General features: G+C 43.1%; 1 long non-coding RNA gene across 1 annotated transcript; it reads left to right on the plus strand.

Moving 5' to 3' along the window:
- Positions 1-8,984: 8,984 nt before the first annotated feature.
- On the plus strand, positions 8,985-17,658 carry LOC148997642 (uncharacterized). Its single transcript, XR_016147529.1, has 3 exons — positions 8,985-9,646; positions 17,260-17,327; positions 17,570-17,658. It is a non-coding gene; the product is annotated as an uncharacterized LOC148997642 (long non-coding RNA).
- Positions 17,659-17,952: the final 294 nt, after the last annotated feature.

Genomic DNA, 17,952 nt, shown 5'->3' on the forward strand with positions numbered 1-17,952 from the left:
CGTTGAGGTTGTGTTCCCACATCGTTAGCTAGTTTGGATCGCTATAACTTGATTGACTGTCAACTGTTGAATGAACGAGTGTGAAGTATGTCAAATCGCGCTTTGTTTACTTCCAACCGGAAGTCGCGCCCACTTTTGACGCAAGGCCTCATGGGACGTAGGAAAATTGTGGATATTTTTTCTTAATCTGCATAGTTCGTCACTTACACAACACAGTGCCATCTAGTGGCTTTCTTGAGTAAAAGGCACAAGTAATATCATTAGTCCAAAGTCCAAAGTATAACCAATTTGATTTATGACTCTACACTTCATAAACATGGGTCACAAAAGCACTTGGTTTCCACCAACAATTCAGCAATAATAAAAGCAATGCATTACATACTGCAATACAAATTTAGCAATGTAGCAGACAAATTCTCTATTCCTACCTTTCTTATATTGTCTGTTAATCTCATTAGCTCCAGAGTCGTCTCCACGCACGTTGTTGTTGGTCAAAGTCGTCTTTGTCAACGACAAAACTTTAAACCACTTTTTACTAGCATAAGCTTTGCTGTAGGCCTACAAAACCGTCAGAATTTGATTCTCGGATCTCATACTGTATGCTTATTGTAATTTGAAGAAATAAAAATACTAACACAAAAATAACAAATTGAAAGGTCTGCTGCTGGAGACTTGCCATTGGCTGTTGAATGTGAATAATTAATGAGGTAGGTCTTTGCAAGGTTTGGGTGCTGTTTTGAGATGTTTTAACAGTCATTTATGAAAACAATTATATTTCAAGTTACGTTCTGTGTAATAATGCGTTGAATAATGAATTTCTAAATAATTTCTGAAGATAATGTGTTATACATTCCTACCGTTGTAGAGCTTACCGTTCCTGTGAGATAAGTTCTGCATAAACAACTAATCTCTATTTGATAATTGCTAATATAAACATTAAAATGTAGTATCAAACTGAAATATGGGTGGGCACAGTGAGTCAATTGGGAGAGCATTGCCCCCCCCTTGAGGACGGGCCTGGGCTCTGATCCGGCAGGCGTGACTCAGTCTGAGAGGATACTGTGGGTTTGTGTTGTTCCTCTTCAGTAAAACCTACAGTAAAATTAGAGCCACTTGTGTATTCCTCTAGGGAAAAATGAATTTTCCCCCCATGCAGTTTATAGCACAACGATTTATCTAATCCATGACGGAAAATGTCCTTTAACGCTACTTCATTAAAAGTCCACTTGGTTGGAGATTTCCAGAAATTCAAACACATTGTTCTCAATAGTTCTGTTACCTTGACGTAGGCAAAGTAGGGCAACTGCTGGGTTCATAGTTGCGGGTCAAGTATTCTGTAAAGGATCCACTAGAGGCAAGTGTAGATGAGAACCCAAGTGCAGTTTATTCAAAATAACAGGTAACAAGATCAAAACATAAACCAAAGCATGACATGGCATGAAACCGTGGCCATAAACTTACACAAGCAGTGATTACAGGAAACAATACTTGATAGAGACACATGGAAAACATGAGGGTTTAAATACACAGACTAATGACAAGACAAGGGACACCTTTGAACAATGAACAGACAATTAACCAATGACAAGACACTTGGCAGGATCACATGACAAACAGGTAATCACACAATCAGACATGAAACATGACATGAACAAACCAAAACATGACAGAGACCAGACTAAATTGTGACATTATAGACTCCTGGGGTATTATGGACACATAAAATAATGAAAATATGTAATGGTTAAAAATTCACTAATTTGTTAAAACTCATTTACAATAATACATTTGTTTTTATAAAGGTATATCATGAATTGAGAATTAAAAAAATGGCCATTTATAATATGGCCATTTTGTAAAAAGTTATAAGAAATAAATCTTTACTAGGTAATTAGACAAAAAGGGTCCTCCACATTCAAGTATCATAGAATGCAGAAATAATGTAAAGTAAAAGCTATGTATGTTGGTAGTTGGCAAAACTGTCAAACTGTTATGTGACTGTCAAACATAGTAAATTACTTTTGCAGATATTGCAGTTCAACCTTTTTTTGTCATTGTTTATTTACATTACAAGTCATGAACCTTAATGTCCTTTAAAGCAGTGGTTCCCAACCTTATTTTGTCTGAGACCCCCTTTTCCCCAAGAAAACATTTTAGGGCCCCCCTTCACATTTGATCTCATTATCGCTCTTGTAAGCTTGCAGTAAGGATGACGATTTTTGTTTTGTTTTCAAACAAACGGTATGTTTATTACTGTAACCATATATATTTATGGAACAATTAAAGACATACTATTGTAACTACAATAACAAAAACATCAGTAGGCCATTTTCAATTATTTATTTACTCATATAGCCTATAAATTGGCCCTATTTGAAATAGAAAAAAAAATGAATATAGGCTATTACAAAATGAATGCTGTCTGTGACCACAATACTTGTATGTTTACTGCATGTTATTTGTGAAGCTTTGTCAATCAGTGTGAGGATTGCTGCTGGCAGTGAGTAATAATTTGGTCAATACGTGGAGAGATCTTTGACAAAGCAAGACGCATATCATCCTCAAGGGTCAGTCTGGCCCTGTGTTTGGTTTTAAGGGCTGTCATGGTTGAAAACCCAGCTTCACAAAGGTAGGTGGTGCTGAAGGGAATCAACACCTTCATTGCAGCTGTGTGACAGACTGGGTCTTCTTCTGCAATTTTACAACTTTTACTTTCCACTACATCAGACAGTAAACATAATGTATTACACCCAAAATACTTAATAAAAGTACATTCAGTACAGTAATCCTTAAGTTAAATGTACTACTTTTTAATACCTTTTTTACTACCTTCAGAATTTTTTTTAAAACCATCATGACACTGAATTGCAAGTGTTAACCAATGAACTTTCTATTACACAGATTTTGACATTTATAACATACAAAAATGAATAGATTAGAGCACACATTCCATTTTTATGTTTAGTGGATTGCATTTGCGACCGAAGTGCATTAGCTCCCATCCAGCTGACATTGATGTTTTTTTACACACCAAACAATAGAGGGAATGCATTGACATCACTTTCCCGCCGGTACAACCCCCCTCAACCTGACTGAGGGGCAAAAGATCTGCTGCGTGACTGGATTTAATAGGGGAAGCTATTAAACGAAAATGCGACTACAACTAACAATTTGATCAATTTAAACTAAATGTTGGACTCTGTTCTGACTCCTATCAGTGCCAGTGCTTTAGCGACATCTGGTGGTATGTAGAGTCATTGCGCTTATAAGGAGATCGACAACAGGGGTACATGCAGACTGAATGCTCCTCCACTAATGTTATTTGTCTATCCTTGGAATAGATCCATCAGTGAGTATGGTCGCTCAGTTGTTTAAGTAGTTAAAATATGTGTAGATGTTGTACTACTGTTGTTTAAAAGCAATTATTTTCAGTGAAATTCGTGTTAATGCTAATCGTGATGCTAACTGTTAGCTTGGATTAGCTGGGCTATTTGCACAGGTAGCTCAGGCTGTTAAGCCTCATTTATGTTTATTTACTTGCCTGTGTTTTAGGTAGCCTATTTTCTTATGTTCTTTGAGTGGATAATATTGTAATATGTGCTGTTGTTATTATATTTATGTTTGATATTGCACATATTTGACTGTAACATAGTGTTTATTTTATACTGTATTGCAGTTTTACAAAAAAAAGGAAACAATCAAGATTTCAGTAAAGAAAACACTCAACCTGGAGTCAAGCCTAATGAGTCTTATTGTCAATGTTCGCTATCTGTCTAACAATACAGTGACGTATCTGCCAGGACAGAATAGTAAAATGATGACCACACAGCGGGAATAGACAACAAAATAACTATGTGAACAGCACTCAGAAGCATAAACCTTAAGAACCTCAAGATATTGCAAAGATGAGCGACAACGATGACGGAACACGTCAGTCTCAGATGCAGACGAGGTCTAGAGTCTCCTCTTCTCTCAAGTCCTGCAGATCCTCAACTCGGACATCTGTCAGTGCCGCTGCAACGAGGGCAAGGGCCAAGGCTGAAGCAGCAAAAATAAAGGTGTCTTATGCAGAGAAGGAGGCAGCCATCATGAAAGAAAAGGTAAACATAGAGGCCAGTCTTCATGTGTTACAGCAAGAGAAGGAAGCTGCAGCAGCATCAAAAGAGGCAGCAATATACGAAGAGGCAGCAGCAGTTGAACAGATAGAAAGAGGCTCTCTTCGTGAGTTTCAGGATTTGAGTTTTGAAGATCCAACAAAACGCACCAGAGACTATATAGAAACTCAACCATTTGAACATGCTTACCAGGAGATTCATGATGGTACGCCACAGCAGCCAATCCAACAGGACAAAAGCCCATGCACTATCAACGGAGCACAAAACACAGTGAGTAGACCACTTAAGGAGGAAGAAAATTACAAACCCATTGCAAATGAGCGCTATGCACTTCCACCTGCCCATAAGGCTCCTTACATCCCAAACAAATACCCAGCCGCTACATTTCCAGCACCTAATCAGGCCCAGTACAAGACATACTCACGGTCAACGCCTCAGACCGCTGATTTGGCCCAGTATCTAGTGAGAACAGAAATGGTTAGCTCTGGGCTCCTTGCCTTTGATGACCGTCCAGAAAATTATTGGGCATGGAAATCGTCTTTCCTAGCAACCATAAAGGAGCTTAATCTATCTGACCAGGAAGAGCTTAACCTCCTCGTAAAATGGCTTGGGCCGGAGTCATCAGCACAAGCCAAGCGGTTAAGGTCAGTGCATGTTAACAATCCCAGAGCAGGTGTGTGTATGATATGGCAGCGCTTGGAAGAGATGTATGGAAGCCCAGAGGTTATCGAAAATGCCCTGCTGAGAAGACTCGAGACCTTCCCAGCGATCTCTAACAGAGACATACACAAGCTTGTGGAGTTAGGTGACTTGCTAAGAGAGCTAGAGGCTGCTAAAGCAGAGGGATACTTGCCTGGACTCGCATATCTAGACACATCACGGGGTGTTAATCCTATAGTGGAGAAGCTTCCTTTCTCCCTCCGGGACCGCTGGATAGGGCAGGGATCCAAATACAAGGAGGATTTTCATGTCCCCTTCCCACCATTCAGCTTCTTTGTCAACTTTGTATGTTCCCAGGCAAAGACCCGGAATGACCCCAGTTTTGCATTTAGCCTCTCCTCTACCCCAAGCCACACCAAAGTCGAAAGGTCACCAAAATACCTCCCCAGAACAACTGTGACAGTCAGAAAAACAGCGGTCACTGCTACATCTACCACTCCACATGCAGATGCAACTGCCAAGGAGGAACCAGACAAGCAGTGTCCCATGCATAATAAACCACACCCGCTATCAAAATGTCGTGGTTTTCGTGGGAAACATATTGATGAGAGGAAAACATATTTGAAGGAGAATTCAATCTGTTTTCGATGTTGTGCCAGCACCAAGCATATGGCCAAAGATTGCAGGACAACACTTAAATGCAATGAGTGCGAAAGCAACAGACATATTTCAGCGATGCATCCTGGAATAGCCCCTTGGTTGCTTGGTGAGCAGCTTCAGCACGTGGCTGAGGACGAGCAAAGCGGGGAGTGTGAAGAGCGAACACCTCCTATAGTCACGTCCAAGTGTACAGAAATATGTGGTGGCTCTACCAAGGCCAGATCCTGCTCAAAAATCTGCTTGGTCAAGGTTTATCACGCCAATAATCCAAGTAAGGTTCACAGGGTGTATGCAGTACTAGATGACCAAAGCAACAGGTCGTTAGTAAAATCACAATTCTTTGATCTGCTAGACATTAACAGCACTGCATCCCCCTATACTCTCAAAACATGCTCCGGTACAGTGGAGACTGCAGGGCGGAAAGAAAATAACATTATAGTGGAGTCATTCAATGGTAAAACCAAGGTGAAACTTCCAACTCTGCTAGAATGTAACAGCCTACCTGACGACAGATCAGAGATCCCAACGCCTGAGTGCACTAAATATTTTCCTCATCTCAGTCCTGTGACCGATAAGATCCCTCCTCTTGACCCTAGTGCTCCCATTCTCCTTCTCCTAGGTAGAGACATTTTGAGCGTGCATAAGGTGAGGGAACAGCATAACGGGCCTCACAACTCACCGTATGCCCAGCGCCTTGACCTTGGCTGGGTCATAGTTGGAGAGTTATGCTTGAGTGGTGCTCACAAGAACGAAGAAGTTAATGCCTACAAGACTCATGTCCTTCAAAATGGACGCTCCTCTTTCCTCGAGCCATGTACCAACAAGATTCACATAGCGGAGAGAGTACAGGGTCCAATGCAGCCTACTCTTCAGACATCATCTTACAGCAAGGAGATGTTTCGGGAGACCTGTTGAGATGGTTTGGGGGAAAGGGTGTTTCAGAAAACACCGGAAGATGAGAAACTAGCCATGTCAGTAGATGATACCAACTTTCTCAGAATAATGGTAAGCGAAGTTTACATGGATGACCAAAATCACTGGGTGGCTCCCCTACCTTTTCAGTCACCTCGCAAGCCCCTTCCAAATAACAGAGTACAGGCCACCCAGAGACTCTCCACTCTACAACGCTCATTCAGAAGGAGACCTGACATGAAACAGCACTTCTTTGACTTCATGCAGAAAGTCCTTGACAACCAGCAGGCAGAGCCAGCTCCTCCATTGCAACCAGGGCAAGAATGCTGGTATTTACCTACCTTCGGTGTCTATCACCCACAGAAGCCTGGGAAAATTAGGGTGGTTTTTGATTCCAGTGCAGTGTTTAAGGGAACGTCACTGAATGACATGCTCCTCAGCGGACCTAACCTCAACAACTCTCTAGTTGGAGTCCTACTAAGGTTCAGGAGGGAGCAAATAGCCATCACAGCTGATATTGAACAAATGTTCTATGGGTTCAAAGTCAGAGAGGACCATCGCAATTTCTTGCGATTTCTGTGGCACAGAGATAATGATCCGGATAAGGAGATCATGGACTTTTGGATGACTGTACACGTTTTTGGGAACAGCCCGTCACCCGCTGTAGCAACGTATGTGCTGAGGAAAGCTGCAGAACAAGGAGAAAATGAACATGGCACAGATGCCAAGGATTTCATTTACCGAAATTTTTACGTTGACGATGGTCTCATTTCAGTGTCAAAGGAGGTTGACGCCATCGATCTCCTGCAACGCACCAGGGCCCTACTAGCTGAGTCCAACTTACGACTTCACAAAATTGCCTCAAATAGTTCAAAGGTAATGGAGGCATTTCCTCCAGAAGAACGAGCAAGTGACTTTAAGGATCTAGATTTAGGAGCAGACCCCTTGCCCTCCCAACGCAGTCTGGGTGTAAGCTGGGAACTCCAGACTGACCGTTTTACTTTCAGAGTGTCAAGAGATGTGAAACCATTCACTCGAAGAGGCATTCTCTCAACTGTAAATAGTCTTTATGATCCTCTTGGATTTGCTTCCCCCATTACTGTGGAAGGCAAGTCACTGGTAAGAGAACTTTCCTCTGAGCAGTATGAATGGGATACTCCTCTCCCAAAGCAAAAAGAGGCACAGTGGAAAGCATGGACCGACTCATTAACTGAGCTGGAACAGATTCACATCCAGCGAACATACGTTCCAGTCCCGTTGTCATGTTGTAGAACGATAGACTTATGCGTTTTCTCAGACGCTTCTACTGTGGCAATAGCGGCTGTAGCCTATCTGCGTGTCTTGGACTCTGATGGAATATGGCATGTGGGGTTTGTAATGGGAAAAACAAAGCTGGCTCCTTATCCCATGCACACTGTTCCACGCCTAGAGTTGTGTGCCGCAGTCTTGGCAGTTGAACTGGCGGAACTGATTCAATCTGAAATGGATATAGAGTTGAAAGCAGTCAGGTTCTATACAGACAGTCGTGTCGTGCTGGGCTACATCCATAACAGATCAAGAAGGTTCTATACCTATGTAGCTAACCGAGTAACTCGCATTCGGAGCTCCACCAAACCCACTCAGTGGCAGTACGTACAAACCGATGAGAACCCTGCCGACCATGGAACCAGGCCGTTTCCAGTGGCTTACCTGGCCACATCCAGTTGGTTACTTGGTCCTCAATTTCTCCGCCAGCCAAACGCACGTCAAGAGGATGAGGCAGAATCATTCGAGCTAGTGCAGCCAGATACAGACAAAGACATTCGGCCTGAAGTCACCTCTCTTGCAACCAAAGTTACAGAGCAGTCTTTTGGATCACAAAGATTCGAAAACTTCTCTACCTGGAAGAGTCTGGTAAGAGGCATGACAAGTCTCATTCATGTAGCAAAGTCATTCTCCGGTGAGATTAAGAATGATGGATGTAAGGGATGGCATCAATGCAGGCAGCAGCACCCCACAGAGCGCTATCAAGCCAAGACAGTTATCCTCAGAGCAGTGCAAGAGGATGTGTATCAGGAGGAGCTAAAATGTCTAACTCAGGGCATCAAAATTCACCACCAAGGCCCTCTTGTAAAGTTGGATCCTTTCCTTGATGAGTATGGACTGCTCAGAGTGGGAGGTCGGATACACAAAGCAGATCTGAAAAATCAAGAGAAACACCCATTAATCCTTCCAGCTAGACATCATGTCACCACTCTCTTAGTCCGGCATTATCATGATGAAGTGGCACACCAAGGTCGCCACTTTACAGAGGGTGCAGTACGTGCCGCTGGAGTCTGGATAGTAGGAGGGAAGAGGCTCATCTCCAGCATTATATACAAATGTGTCACCTGTAAGAAGTTGAGGGGCCTGTCAGACACCTCAGGTCAGATAGAGGCACCAATTTCATTGGTGCATGCAGAGAGCTTCAGATTAACACTGGCGACCCTGAGGTCAAGAACTACTTGCAAGACCAGGGCTGTACATGGACCTTTAATGCTCCTCATTCTTCACATATGGGAGGAGATTGGGAGAGATTGATAGGAGTGGTTAGAAGGATTTTAGATGCGCTGCTGGTGAAGGATGGAGCTTCCAGACTTACCCATGAAGTCCTAACAACCTTGATGGCTGAGGTTATGGCCATTATGAATTCCAGACCACTGGTCCCAATCACATATGATGCAGAGATACCTGAGATACTCTCGCCTGCCATGTTATTAACCCAAAAGGCAAGTGTTACTCCTGCTCCCCCAGGGGATTTCAAATTGGACCACCTTTGTAAGGGACAGTGGCGCCAGGTCCAGAGCTTGGCGGACTCCTTCTGGAAAAGGTGGAGGCTGGAATACTTGGCAACTCTTCAGCCACGTAGAAAGTGGACCAGGGAGAAGCATAATCTCCAGGAGGGTGACGTTGTTCTGATAAAGGATGTTCAAGCAAGACGCAATCAGTGGCCTCTTGGATTGATAGTTGAGGCCATTCCCAGCTCTGACAGCAGGATCCGTAAGGTTATGGTGAAGACCTTTAGCCAAGGGACAATTAAGGAGTATCTTAGGCCAATTAGTGAGGTTGTGTTACTGATACCAAAGGGAAAAGAGTAGACAGTGGTATAAAATAATTATACCAAGCGGGGAGTGTTCTGACTCCTATCAGTGCCAGTGCTTTAGCGACATCTGGTGGTATGTAGAGTCATTGCGCTTATAAGGAGATCGACAACAGGGGTACATGCAGACTGAATGCTCCTCCACTAATGTTATTTGTCTATCCTTGGAATAGATCCATCAGTGAGTATGGTCGCTCAGTTGTTTAAGTAGTTAAAATATGTGTAGATGTTATACTACTGTTGTTTAAAAGCAATTATTTTCAGTGAAATTCGTGTTAATGCTAATCGTGATGCTAACTGTTAGCTTGGATTAGCTGGGCTATTTGCACAGGTAGCTCAGGCTGTTAAGCCTCATTTATGTTTATTTACTTGCCTGTGTTTTAGGTAGCCTATTTTCTTATGTTCTTTGAGTGGATAATATTGTAATATGTGCTGTTGTTATTAGGGCCCGAGCACTAACAGTGCGAGGACCCTATTGAAACTGTTAGGGTTATTTTTTTTTTTTTTTTTTTTCTTTTTTCTGCAAAGTAAGTGCCATTTTCGGGGCCGCAACATGCTCAAAAACTCACCAAATTTGGCACGCATGTCAGGACTGGTGAAAAATTTTGTATTTTGTGGGTTTCGCAGATGGGCGGGGCAAAATGGCACGCTAGCGCCACCTAGAAAATTGGAAAAAATTAGCCCCTCGTCCACGTTCAACCTACATGCACGAAATTTGGTGGGGACGTGTATCATATCAAGACGCACAAAAAAGCCTCAAGAACCCATACCCTAAACTCGACAGGAGGTCCGCCATTTTGAATTTGGCGGCCATTTTTGGACGATTTACAGACTCCGTACTTTAACGAACTCCTCCTAGGGATTTAGTCGGATCGACTTAAAATTTCTGCTGTGCCTTCTAAAGGCATTGACGATGTAAAGTTGTGCTATCTGCGCGTTTTCGTCGATGGGCGTGTCCGTGGCGTCGAAGATTCGCCATGAAACAGGAAGTTGTACTAACTTGGCTGTAAATGCCCAGATCTGCACGAAATTTTACACATTTGACAAGAGTCACGCCCTGAACAAATCTACATGCCGACATTCACCCACAGTCATAGCGCCACCTGCTGGCAACAGGAAGTGACCTTTAACGAAGCAGCCCCCGCCGCTTGTTTGACCGACATGTACGAAATTTCTGTGGTACATCTACCATGACCAGACGCACAAAAAAGCCTCAAGAACCCATACCCTAAACTCGACAGGAAGTCCGCCATTTTGAATTCGGCGACCGATTTGGGACGATTTACACACTCCGTACTTTAACGAACTCCTCCTAGGGATTTAGTCGGATCAACTTCAAATTTCTGCTGTACCTTCTAAAGGCATTGACGATGTAAAGTTGTGCTATCTGCGCGTTTTCGTCGATGGGCGTGTCCGTGGCGTCGATGATTCGCCATGAAACAGGAAGTTGTAGTAACTTGGCTGTAAATGCCCAGATCTACACGAAATTTTACACATTTGACAAGAGTCCCGTCCTGAACAAATCTACATGCCGACATTCACCCACATTCATAGCGCCACCTAGTGGCAAGAGGAAGTGACATTTAACGAAGCAGCCCCCGTCGCATGTTTGACCGACATGTACGAAATTTCTGTGGTACATCTACCATGTCCAGACGCACAGAAAAGTCTCTTGGAGCGATGCCCTAAACTCAACAGGAAGTCAGCCATTTCTAATTTTACCGCCATTTTTGGATGATTTACTCATTACGTACTTTAACTAACTCCTCCTAGGGCTTTAGTCGGATCGCCTTCAAATTTCTGCTGTGCCTTCTAAAGGCATTGACGATGAAAAGTTGTGCTATCTGCGCGTTTTCGTCGATGGGCGTGTCCGTGGCGTCGATGATTCGCCATGAAACAGGAAGTTGTAGTAACTTGGCTGTAAATGCCCAGATCTGCACGAAATTTAACACATTTGACAAGAGTCCCGCCCTGATCAAATCTACATGCCGACATTCACTCACAGTCATAGCGCCACCTGCTGGCAACAGGAAGTGGCCTTTAACGAAGCAGTGTGGCAAATGCACAGCCGCACTGGCTGAGCTGCAGAAAATGAAACGCGGCCGCCTCAGACCCCGACGTGCTACAGGTGCGAGGGCCCGCCCATCGCTGCTTGCAGCTTTAATTATATTTATGTTTGATGTTGCACATATTTGACTGTAACATAGTGTTTATTTTATACTGTATTGCAGTTTTACAAAAAAAAGAAAACAATCAAGATTTCAGTAAAGAAAACACTCAACCTGGAGTCAAGCCTAATGAGTCTTATTGTCAATGTTCGCTATCTGTCTAACAATACAGTGACGTATCTGCCAGGACAGAATAGACTCAATATAGTTGGACTCCTAACAACTTACTAAAGATCCAGTGATCCATGGATATTGACATGCAGCCAGCAATCGTGTTGCCTGACATTTGTTTGCCTGATTTTAATAAAAGGGAAATAAAAGCAATATATAGATCTACATAGGCAAAAGCAAATTTGCCTGTGAACGCTCTATATAAATACAATATAGATAGGTCTAAATCCGTGTGATCACTTATATCAGGGTTATATAGCCTCTATATATCATCATATCGTCCAGCCACTGAAAATGACGTCAGCATCAAACTTAGACAGAGATGAAAGATCTTTGATTGTGCCCAGATAAGCTAAAGCCCATATTTATACGGACTAACGCAAACACAAAATAGGACACCTGATAGTCTGAAAAAAAAAGAATACCTAATTTTTAAAAAATAATACCTCTCAGACTACATTTAACACTTTTAATAACCTTAAATTTGACAATTTTGATTTATCACTTTTTAATACTTTTTAAAACCTCGCGGACACCATGTGAAAGAATGTGGGTAACCAAACAGTTGATGTACCCCAGTGATTTCCATAGTAAATTTTTCCCTATGGAAGTCAATGGGGACCAGCAACTGTCTGGTTACCCACATTCTTCAAAATATCTTCTTTTTTGTTCAGCACAAGAAATAAATTAATACAGGTTTGGAACAACATTACAGTGAATAAATAATGACAGAATTTTTATTTTGGGGTCAACTATCCCTTTAAGAACAAGCAGCTGCATTTTTATTATTAGGGCTACTGTCACTTTAAGACCTGTACGCGACACGTCTAATATACACGGAGCATTTGACAAGCAGATTTCTCTCAATTTTCTCGGTTTGCTTTGAGTTTAGACATAACCAAATGTTCTTATGTAAACCTTGTGTGTATTTGAGAGTATTAGCGAAATAATACTCGAAAGATAACTTAGTCCAGCAACCAGGCGCCTTTAGACAAGCTTTTAGTGCATGTGCACGTCGGGTGTTCGCGCTCAGAACAGCGCATCAGCAGTGAATGACATGTTTAACCGGCAAGGCTTTAAAGCACATGCAAATTAACTTTTGTGAACTCGCTGAACTGATGTAGCTGTTCCTCTGCGTTAATATTGCGAGTATTTGTCGCGTTGTACACTAATGCTGTTGAGACGGAGGTGTCAGATAACGATATAGCTGCTACATATTTCTACAAAAGCAGTCTGCAGCTTGCTTGGAGCAATGGATCATAGCGCAAATTTGAAATATATCGATATATCGCCCAGCCCTGATGACCTAACTGTCAACTGACAACGATACCAGCGCGAGAGCGACTGAGATACGAGTTTGAGCAGGTGAACAAGCTGAACCAATTAGACATTTTCTGGCTGAACGCAAATACGTCCTTGTTGATACTTTGTAAGGAACTTTCTGTATACACACATCAGCCAGTTATGGGTTATGTCCTCATATTCTCTCCTTTTCACTCCGGCTGCCGACACCCGTCCCCCTCTTTTTTTTATTTATTTTTTATTTTTTTTACAGATCAGCAGGATTCACGTAGGTCACATTTTCAGGTCAGAAAATTCGGGATTCCGGATTAATCCGGAAAAATCACATCCCTGGGTTATGCGTATTTGGCGTGCTGTCCGTGTGTGGGGGAGGGCTCCCAGCTCGGAAATTGTGCCCGAACCCAGAGTACTCCCCCCGTATACGTTTAGGAAGATAATCAGGCAAGTGTGAGGAGATGGGGTGGTGGGAGGGATGCTGAAAACTGTCGAGAACTATGGGTGAGTCGACTGCGAATATTTGTAGGCATATTTGTTGACAGCCGGCTGGAATGACTTGATTGATCATTAGAACGTGTTCTTCCCGAACCTTGTTAATAAAACATTAATTCTTGTTTTAAAAAATGAGGATGTCAACATGTTCTAGGAGACGCGAGCACAACCTATTTACGGTGGTTAATGGAAATGACAATACTGTTCTCTTTTGTTGTTTGTTAACACTATGTATGTAGCCTAAATCGCGCAGTTGGGGGTTTAATTTATGTTAATAACACGACAGGAAAACATCCTGCTGCGATCTGTGACGCATGCAATCCTGCTACTGTACAATTAACATTTAAAGTAACAATTTTACGGACACAAAATTAACTCAAAATTGCAAACCTGTTATGGCCTGAACTTTTTCAACATCCAGCTGTTTTTTTGGGGGGCCCCAGCCCTCTCCCAGATTTTCCTGTTAGGGTGGACTCTGCCAGCAGTTCCTTTGTGAACACCAGAACAGCTCTTGGGCAAAAATGCTCATCCGAGATCTGTTCAGCCGCTGGTAGGCCCTCTTCAGAAAACACTCACTGCACTTCCAGCCAATGAGTGCTGTATAAAGAGCAGGAGGGAGAGAGAAAGAGAGAGACTTCATTGACAAATTAATATATATTAGGGAGATGTATCTATAGCCCCTTTCACACAGCGAGTTGATCCCAGGAAATTGCCGGCAAATTGCCAGAACGCCTTCTGTGTGAACGCAAACACGACCTGGGATTGCTTCTGGGATTGATCCCAGGTTGGGGACCTAATAACATTGCCGTAATCAGTCCCGGAACGCGCGCTGTGTGAACAAAAGCCAGGACCAATGCCTTAAAGGGTGTGTCTTTAGTGATGACGCTCGTGCCATCGCGCGACTCTGTTGCTCTTAGAAGAAAGTTTGTGTTTGTCATCAACAAAGAAAGGACGAACAAATACCTACAAACTAGGGCTGCACGTTTTCAAGTTTTTCATTAACCGTTAACCGAGGCCCTTTCGGTTAATAGCCTACTCGGTTAACCTATAGTGTGCGCGCCGCAACCTCGAGATACAGAGTTAATTTTTAACACCTTTAATAACTGGTTGGACCCCATTTGAAACGAAATTAATTTATAGAAATAAAATGCAGGGGTAAGTTCAGAGCAGTTAAAGTAGGCGCGTTTCCATCACCCTTCAAACACCCTTCAAAGTCATAGCGCCACCTAGTGGCAACAGGAAGTGACCTTTAACGAAGCAGCCCCCGCCGCACCTTTGACCGACATGTACGAAATTTCTGTGGTACATCTACCATGACCAGACGCACAAAAAAGCCTCAAGAACCCATACCCTAAACTCGACAGGAAGTCCGCCATTTTGAATTTGGCGACCGATTTGGGACGATTTACACACTCCGTACTTTAACGAACTCCTCCTAGGGATTTAGTCAGATCAACTTCAAATTTCTGCTGTGCCTTCTAAAGGCATTGACGATGTAAAGTTGTGCTATCTGCGCGTTTTCGTCAATGGGCGTGTCCGTGGCGTCGATGATTCGCCATGAAACAGGAAGTTGTAGTAACTTGGCTGTAAATGCCCAGATCTGCACGAAATTTAACACGTTTGACAAGAGTCCCGCCCTGAACAAATTTACATGCTGACATTCACCCACAGTCATAGCGCCACCTAGTGGCAACAGGAAGTGACCTTTAACGAAGCAGCACCCGCCGCATGTTTGACCGACATGTACGAAATTTCTGTGGTACATCTACCATGTCCAGACGCACAAAAACGTCTCTTGGAGCGATGCCTTAAACTCAACAGGAAGTCAGCCATTTCTAATTTTACTGCCATTTTTGGATGATTTACTCATTACGTACTTTAACGAACTCCTCCTAGGGATTTAGTCGGATCGACTTCAGATTTCTGCTGTGCCTTCTAAAGGCATTGATGATGTAAAGTTGTGCTATCTGCGCGTTTTCGTCGATGGGCGTGTCCTTGGCATCGATGATTCGCCATGAAGTTGTAGTAACTTGGCTGTAAATGCCCAGATCTGCACCAAATTTTACACATTTGACAAGAGTGCCGCCCTGAACAAATCTACATGCCGACATTCACCCACAGTCATAGCGCCACCTGCTGGCAACAGGAAGTGACCATTAACGAAGCAGCGAACCAAATTCACAGCCGCACCGGCTGATCGCAGAATATGCAACGCGGCCGACTCACACCCCGACGTGCTACAGGTGCGAGGGCCCGCCCATCGCTGCTTGCAGCTTTAATTTTTTTTTTTTTTTTTTCTGCAAAGTAAGCGCCATTTTCGGGGCCACAACATGCTCAAAAACTCACCAAATTTGGCACTCATGTCAGGACTGGTGAAAAATTTCGTATTTTGTGGGTTTCGCGGATGGGCGGGGCAAAATGGCTCGCTAGCGCCACCTAGAAAATTGGAAAAAATTAGCCCCTCGTCCACGTTCAACCTACATGCACGAAATTTGGTGGGGACGTGTATCATTTCAAGTCGCACAAAAAAGCCTCAAGAACCCATACCATAAACTCGACAGGAAGTCGGCCATTTTTAACTTGGCAACCAAATTGGGATGATTTAAACACTCCGTACTTTGACGAACTCCTCCTAGGGATTTAGTCGGATCGAGTTCAAATTTCTGCTGTACCTTCTAAAGGCATTGACGATGTAAAGTTGTGCTATCTGCGCGTTTTCGTCGATGGCCGTGTCCGTGGCGTCGATGATTCGCCATGAAACAGGAAGTTGTAGTAACTTGGCTATAAATGCCCAGATCCCGCCCTGAACAAATCTACATGCCGATATTCACCCACAGTCATAGCGCCACCTAGTGGAAACAGAAAGTGACCTTTAACGAAGCAGCCCCCGCCGCACGTTTGACCGACATGTATGAAATTTCTGTGGTACATCTACCATGTCCAGTCGCACAGAAAAGTCTCTTGGAGCGATGCCCTAAACTCAACAGGAAGTCAGCCATTTCTATTTTTACCACCATTTTTGGATGATTTACTCATTACGTACTTTAACAAACTCCTCCTAGGGATTTAGTCGGATCGAGTTCAAATTTCTGCTGTGCCTTCTAAAGGCATTGACGATGTAAAGTTGTGCTATCTGCGCGTTTTCGTCGATGGCCGTGTCCATGGCGTCGATGATTCGCCATGAAACAGGAAGTTGTAGTAACTTGGCTGTAAATGCCCAGATCCCGCCCTGAACAAATCTACATGCCGACATTCACCCACAGTCATAGTGCCACCTAGTGGAAACAGAAAGTGACCTTTAACGAAGCAGCCCCCGCCGCACGTTTGACCGACATGTACGAAATTTCTGTGGTACATCTACCATGACCAGACCCACAAAAAAGCCTCAAGAACCCATACCCTAAACTCGACAGGAAGTCCGCCATTTTGAATTTGGCGACCGATTTGGGACGATTTACACACTCCGTACTTTAACGAACTCCTCCTAGGGATTTAGTCGGATCAACAGGAAGTGACCTTTAACGAAGCAGCGTAGCAAATGCACAGCCGCACCGGCTGAGCTCCAGAATATACAACGCGGCCGCCTCACACCCCGACGCGCTACAGGTGCGAGGGCCCGCCCATCGCTGCTTGCAGCTTTAATTTTTCATTTGTCATTTTTCAGAATGCAGAAAACATCGTGCCCAGAAAATATTCCTGTACCAAGGCATCGTGGACAGAAGAGTTAAAAATGTGAGTAATTTTCCCTTTGTTCCTCTTGGTCTTTTGCCTTTGTGCCGACAAAAGCCATGGCAGGAGACACTGGGTCTCATTTATGAAACATGAGCAGAACAAATTTGTGTGTAAATCGTGTGTAAAGTGGTTCTGGCATAAATTTTCAGATTTTTCATAAATCGTCTTACAAAAGCTCTAAATGCAACTCTTGCTGCTTTCTGAACTAACTGTAACTTCTCTCTATATGTCTTTGGTTTCAGGGAAAAGAAGAAGTCAAAGTTATGTGGACCCCTTGCTCAATATGGTAGGTCTTAACCCTCCTCCTACTTAACCATCCTAGATGAAATAAAGTGGCGTAATGGGCTGCAACCAGGTTCATACATTGACAATGCTGTCATTTATAAATTGTTTCTTCATCATTTCATTGACGTTCACTTTTGAAATAAAGTTGTTGTTGTTTTTTCATTAGAATGGAAGTGTGCTGTTTAAGAATTATCAGTTTTGATAAGATGATAAAACACTGCCTGTGCTTTTATAAGCAAGATATGTCTTCACTGCCAGTTTGAAAACAGCTCACAAACACCCTGAAATAAGTTTTAGAAAACATGTTACATCTACCGCATTTCAGAGTTTATGTGTTATG

The sequence above is a fragment of the Pimephales promelas genome, chromosome 2 (assembly GCF_988280905.1).
Source record: "Pimephales promelas chromosome 2, fPimPro1.hap1.1, whole genome shotgun sequence".
NCBI lineage: Eukaryota > Metazoa > Chordata > Actinopteri > Cypriniformes > Leuciscidae > Pimephales > Pimephales promelas.